This window comes from Protomyctophum parallelum (genome assembly GCF_964188405.1).
Source record: "Protomyctophum parallelum genome assembly, chromosome: 8".
Lineage (NCBI taxonomy): Eukaryota > Metazoa > Chordata > Actinopteri > Myctophiformes > Myctophidae > Protomyctophum > Protomyctophum parallelum.
The window spans coordinates 6,157,907-6,164,843 of NC_139703.1; the positions used below are offsets into that span (position 1 = coordinate 6,157,907).

The window sequence follows — 6,937 nt, forward strand, 5'->3', positions numbered from 1 at the left end:
ATGTGATTGTTATGTCCATATCAAATAAATAAACATAAACATAAACATAGCGAAGGCGACGCATAGCAATATTCTCATAATAAATAATAGCCATAATAGCCTATCATAGGCTAAAGACTATGTGAATATTGATATTATTTCATTGTTATGTTTGGTTTCACTGTCAATTGGGCTGCTTTATTTCTGCTTGTGAAAAAATACACTCTGTACCACTCTTGCTTCTGATATCTCTCTCTGGGGGAAAAAAACAACTAATAATGCACGGACACGCTGCGCATCTGGGGTTCGGTATAGTTAAGTCGTATTAGCCTCTTATATTGTAGGCCTCTCAATTAAAGAGCATGCTGTTCCCAGAGTTTGTATATGCACCCCCTTCTAGGCTACCTTTGATGAGATGACGCAGCCGTTGTTGAAGAAATTTGACGAGTAATAAAATTGCATGTCGCAACTCCCCTTTCATGACTGACGAGATATTGTTGTATATACACACATATCGGTGTGTGTGTGTGTGTATATATATATATATATATATATATATATATATATATAAATAAATAATTCCGGGTCGGACAAATGGGAGGTCGGACCAATGGCATGTTACCACCACTGTATACATTTACTACGTAAAGTGAATTTCAGAAAACTTTACGGAGGTTGCCGAGAGGGGCTAACATTAAACTACATTTTCTGCCACAGCAGTTCTACTATGCACATGATGTAGTAGGCTATATGGTTACTTGTTCACATTGTATGTTTATGTTGATAATGATATAGGCTACATTGTTTGCCCATAAATATATAGGAATAGATGCAGTGCTAGACCCATGGTTCTCAAAGGGTAGTCTGGGAACCCCCAGGGGTCTATGAGTTGGTTCCAGGGGGTCCACAAAAAATCTAAGCCAATCTACAAGCTCACAACACGATATGCAATATTTTTGTTGAAACATTTTAACAACATAAATCTTGTACGGAGGTCCCAGCTTCATGGTACAAAACATTTTCAGATGGGGGGGTGGGTTCGGTGGACAAATGCATATTTATTTGGGCGTCTTTGACATGAGAAGGTTTGAGAACCACTGGTTAGACAAGGTAAGGTTTGATGGTATCTTAGTTTCTTTGCTGTCTGCAGTAATTTATGCTGCTAGCTATAGGGTATAATTTACACTGATCTTTGACTTTGTGAGTCACTGGTTAATCATTCAACCGTAGCGTCCCTGTTCGTGGCATGTCATTCATATTATGCAAACATAATGGTTCTAGTGGTTAAGAGTGTCTGCTACATGCTTATACTGTAGGCTACATTTTGAACAAGGCAACTCTAACTTTAAACAATGCAAAGTTCAGAACCAGTGTTAAGATAATGTTACTGAGCAGTACAGGAGCTCAGCAGTCTCTGCTGTACGCCGGTCCATGCAGACGTGGCCTGGGTTAAAGGATGTAAAATAACTGAGGGATTGATAACTTTTCATGAATCATATTTCATGTCCATTAATCTTGCCCCTGCAAAAGTGTATTTTAAAGTAAAGTTACACAGTTGATTTAAGATGATGTGTGGATCCAAACGCTCTCTAATTTTGTGTGTGATATTGCGCGTGTGTGCGACGTGTGCGCCTGTACGCACATGTGAGCGAGAGAGAGGGATGTGTGTGTGTGTGTGCGTGCGTGTGTGACGTGACAGTGTGCGTACAGTACATGTGAGAGAGAGAGAGAGAGAGAGAGAGAAACTGTACGTGTGTGTGTGTGTGTGTGTGTGTGTGTGTGTGTGTGTGTGTGTGTGTGTGTGTGTGTGTGTGTGTGTGTGATAATCAAACCTATTCATTCTGGTTTTGGTCTTACTTTGTTTATAAATCCAGACTCAAATTACCACCACCACCAATAAGAGCAGAGCTATCTCAGCCTCTGCACACGTGGAACTGGAACTCCCATGTTGTGTTGGTTGTACCTACTTTGCCTACTTGTGTTGTTTTCTATAACGATATGTATTGATAAGCCTACACAGCGTCATCAAAATCACCACCAGTCCCCCTGGTGTTATTATCACTAACAGTACTGAAATGAAGGCATGAATGAATAGCCTGGAATGGGTATGATTTCTTATTTTATTTTTGTAACGAAAAAGTAATCAGTGAAGTAACTAAATTACTTTTGAATTGATGTAACTAGTAACTGTAACTAGTTTTTTTTTTTTAAAGTAACTGTCCCAACACCGATGACTGTGTTGTATTTGTCCTCAGTGAGTGACCTCCCCTCCTCTTCTCTTTACTTCCAGGTGGTGATGAAGCTGAGCAGTACAGGAGCTCAGCAGTCTCCTGCTGCTCCGCTGTACGCCGGTCCAGCAGACGTGGCCTGTGATTTCTGCACCGGAGCCAGACGTCGCAAAGCTCTCATGTCTTGTCTGGCGTTTCTGGCCTCTTACTGTGAGACTCACCTCCAGCCTCACTGCAATGCTCCCGTGTTGAAGAAGCACAAGCTGGAGACAGGTCTTGGAGGACCTGGACGTGAGCTGATATTCTGATAATAGTTGTTGTTGTTGTTGTTCTTGTTTGAAAGTATTTTGTGCCAGAAACCCACATATAAGATCTGTGTTGTTAAAATGTTTCCACATATGTGTTGTGATTTGTGAACTTGTAGAACGGCTATTTTCAAACAGCTGCATTAATTTCTATAGGCCGGGTTAACCCATCAAAACCAGAGGCCGAATCTAAAAATGTCTTCCAAATCCAAACAGTTTTCAGATAAACGTATGTTGCTACGTATATCAGTGGTTTTCACAACGTTTTCCTGCAGGACCCCATAAAGCGTGTCACGAAGTGTCGTGATATGAGCTTGTAGATCTGCTGCTTTTGAATAGCCAAAGTATAAAATATGGTTGAAATGATTATGACGTCAATCTAAAATGACTCAGCTGCTTTCCTGAACTGAACGGGTTAAAGTGGTTAAACCTCATTTTGTGTGTGTGTGTGTGTGTGTGTGTGTGTGTGTGTGTGTGTGTGTGTGTGTGTGTGTGTGTGTGTGTGTGTGTGTGTGTGTGTGTGTGTGTGTCAGAGATCAGAGATCAGAGATCAGCAGCAGAATGCAGTGGCTTAGACTGAGGCTCTCCTGAGACAGCTGGAACAGATCCTGGAGCAGCTGGAGAGGAGACATGCTGATCTGGAGGAGCTGTCCAACACTGAGGACAACATCACTTTCATTCAGGCTCCACGCGGCTTTTTGACACTTTGGTTTCCACTCCTTTAGGACAAATGGGCTTCATAGTACAGGATTTCATTCCACTCCATCATATCATTCATATCATTTCACAGACACACCAGACCTACAAGATCAGATGTCGAGCTTGTAGATTGGCTATTTTCACAAATTTGAAATATTTTGAAAGTATAAAATTATTCGATATACGGTATCTAGATAAATATACTTTGTATTCCAGTGTTCAATACCAAAAACACAAATACATTGTTGAATTGCAATTATGAGAATTAAAGACAAATTCAATTAATTCAATTCAATCACAAGTCACAAGACTCAGGGTGCCATTTTGAAGATCCGTTTTACAATGGGGTAATACATAAATTGCCCTCGCTCTGCGCACAATCGTATTATGAAAGGCATATCGGCCTGTGTTGAACGCACACACATACATGTATGGCATACGGCGTTCCTGAATATTTTAGCATTGTGGGAGTGTCCATATGTTAATTATTTTCGCTTTGCGCAATTTGCTATTAAGCCCCTTGACCTAAAAACACTCAGCGCATAACGATTAGACGTGGGTCTGACCACCTCATAAACGCAAAAAGCACTGTTTGATTTTACACTTGAGTGGCTCTGGGAGGCTGCTGGAGTGTTGCCATGTCTGTTTATTATAAGCGGCTTCTTTTTCTGTAAAGTTGCTTGTAAATATTGGTAGTTGTAGCCTACTAGTTGTGGTTGCTTTTCTTGTTTCTAAAGTGGTTATTTGGGCTTTTCTCCTAATGTTGTTTAAACCAGTGATCCTCACACAGCACATTCCCATGTCAAGGATTCCCAGATGAATGCATTTGACCAACTAAGGACGGTTAATCCAAAAATTAAATTAAAAATTTCCAAGATTACTTTTGAAAATAGCAGATCTATACCAGCTCACAATGCATCACATTCATTCATTAAAACTATGAACTCTGACTGCAGGGGGATATATATAATGATCATTATAACAATGTGCAAGAACATTTAAAAAGAAGGAAGAACTTTATATTTGTGGACAATCAAAATATGTTTTTTTATTTTAATGTGGTGTCATTAAAATGAATCTGGATATGGCAGACTCACTATCTAGAAAATAAAAACATGGCACTTCATTTAAAATAGGTTACAGACCCCTGTTATATGCGCTTATCTTTATAGACCTATTTACTTGTTTCTATGAGACATGGCAACAGCCTCTTTTTGTAAAATGTTGAGATTAGAAACGGCCATAATTCTTTCATTTCTCAACCTTAAAAATAAATAAAAACATCTCCATAATCCTTGGGAAGTTTGCTTTCATATGCTGTATCACACCCGATTCAAGTCTTCTTCAATAAAATGCTATGAGCGAAGACCATATACCATCAGGGCCACAGGCACAGCATTAAGCAGCAGCATTCAACTCATTCCTTCATCATGACTTGAATGAAATAAAATATAATAAACGTTATTTTACTGGTGTTTTTCAATAGAAACAATTTATTTTGAGGCATAAAGGTGACAGCATGCAGTGCAATAGGAATAATTAACCCAAATGTGACAAAGTCATGTCATGTCTTCTATGGTGCCAGCCTGAAGAAATGTAATACCACGATCCCCAAAGTGCGCATTCCGTATGTGACATCAGCTGACTGGTAAAGAGAATAGTACGGACATGTTGATTGGGTACGTCTCAAACACTCCTTAAACACACCCATGACTAATTCAAGGCCGTTTTGCGCAATCCACGGGGTGTCGAAAGCGCTTCTTAACATGCCCAAAATTGCAATATGACATACAACACGCCCCCAGCTCATAAAACTGTAATATTATATGTCATATTATATGAATTGCTTAATGGAGCCCTCAGTCTCATATGTGACCCCTCCCAGTATTTTCAACCACAAGTCGGCTCTAATAAAACTTCACAATAGACACAAATTATTTTGGTGGTTTTAGTTTTTAGCCACATTAACACAGTTGGAATGTTAAAGAATGTTTTTATTCCATCAGAAAGTCGTTTTAGTGTCATTAAGTCGTTGTAATTACATTGCAAAAATGTCTCTATAATTACAGATTATTTTCCGTATTTAGGGGGTGTGAACATTCCTGCACATATTTACATAGAGCTGTTTCGAATTGGCCATACCTATGTATTGTTCTCCAGTTTCACGTAGCCGATCACCGCCCATAAGTAGCAACGTGTTTATGCTGTCATTAAACACAACATCATTCTTGTTGTTTGTTTGTGATGGCTAGTAATTTTGAATCGGAACGCTTGCTTAATGCTTTAAATGGACATGCACAAGACGATCTCCTGGGAAGATTTATTTTAGATTTCATACACGGTGGCAGTGACTCGGATTTAGAGCTCACGGACGCAAAGCAAAGCAAAGCCAACTAGACATTACAGGCCCGAAAATGAAGGCCCGGCCCTACCTGGGCCCTCATCAAACCCTGTACACTCAAGAGAATGTCCCCGCTACCACCCTTAGATCTCCATATACTGTATGGAGCTGACCTGCTCTGACCTCATCAAACCCTGTACATGCTCCTTATATGGCCAGTAAATAATTCATTCCATGTTGATCTGACCCCCCCATGCCAAAGCGCCAGCGCTCGCCCAGCAGACTGCCGCCAATGAGGCGGATGCGTGCCTGCGACCTCGCCGTTTAGGGTGTCTAAAATACTTGGTTCCTATTGTTTCGCTTTTTTCAACTTTTCTGTGAATTCAGGTGACATGATTTTCTTTTTCTTTTGTTTAGTTTTTTCTTCTGTTTTTGTCTTTTTGTGTGTTTGTTTTGTTTTGTTTTGTTTTTTGTTTCACGTGTGTGCGTGCGTGCGTACGTACGCACATGTTATTTTTACTGATTGAACGAGGACATCAGCTCAACTCCACCAAGTGTGATCAATGCACTAATCTATTGATCTTCCATCCCTGTCTAAAGTGGTTTCTTTCTCTGCTTGTCTCTCTCCAGAGTTTCCAGTCTCTCTCCAGTTCCACTGGATCTCCAGTCTCACCCAGTGTGCTCATCTGTCCTCTGAGGTCCTTCACAGACGTGACTGATGTCGTGTCTGGTCTGAGAGACCAACTAGACAACATCCTGAAGACAACTTGGCCACAGATAGAGAGAGGTGACATTTACATGTGTTTCTAGTTGTTCATAGTAAACATGGATGGATGAAGCCAGAAGGCAACTGGAGATGTTTGAACTAGAACAGACTGATGGTACACAGGTTGGCTGTCTGTCAGATTGGAAAGTAAAATGTAAGAATTAAGTAAGAATATATTACTCAAAGGTGACATTTCAATGTGTTTATAGTTTTTCTAAGCAGCCTCTACTGTACAGTACATTTCTAAGTGTTGGATTATAAACAGGTGGAAGTATGTCTAGGAAGGATAGGCTACTAAAGCCTATACTGTTGTATGGGGGTATGTTTGTGCGGCACAGAGTGACGCGCTATGAGCTTGTATATCTGCTATTTTTTAATAGCCAACCAATTAGTGTTGATTTTCACAGCAAATTTTGATTTAGTCTTAGTCATACTCTTTTGAATTGTTCATTTAGTCACATTTTAGTCAATTGAAATACTTTACTGTTAGTCTAGTTTTAGTCGACTAAATATACAATTTAATGTTTGTTTTTATGTAATGTATTTTGGCAGGCCTTTATGGTGTCATAATAGCTGATTTTACACTTGGTTGCATGCTGAAAATAGCAGACCTACAAGC

General features: G+C 39.8%; 1 long non-coding RNA gene across 1 annotated transcript in view; it reads left to right on the forward strand.

Moving 5' to 3' along the window:
- Positions 1-3,059: 3,059 nt before the first annotated feature.
- Positions 3,060-6,937, forward strand: part of LOC310863140 — a 4,381-nt gene continuing 503 nt past the window's right edge. The window contains exons 1-2 of the long non-coding RNA XR_014569642.1: positions 3,060-3,195; positions 6,183-6,339. This is a non-coding gene — a long non-coding RNA (uncharacterized lncRNA). The remainder of the gene's footprint in view (positions 3,196-6,182; positions 6,340-6,937) is intronic.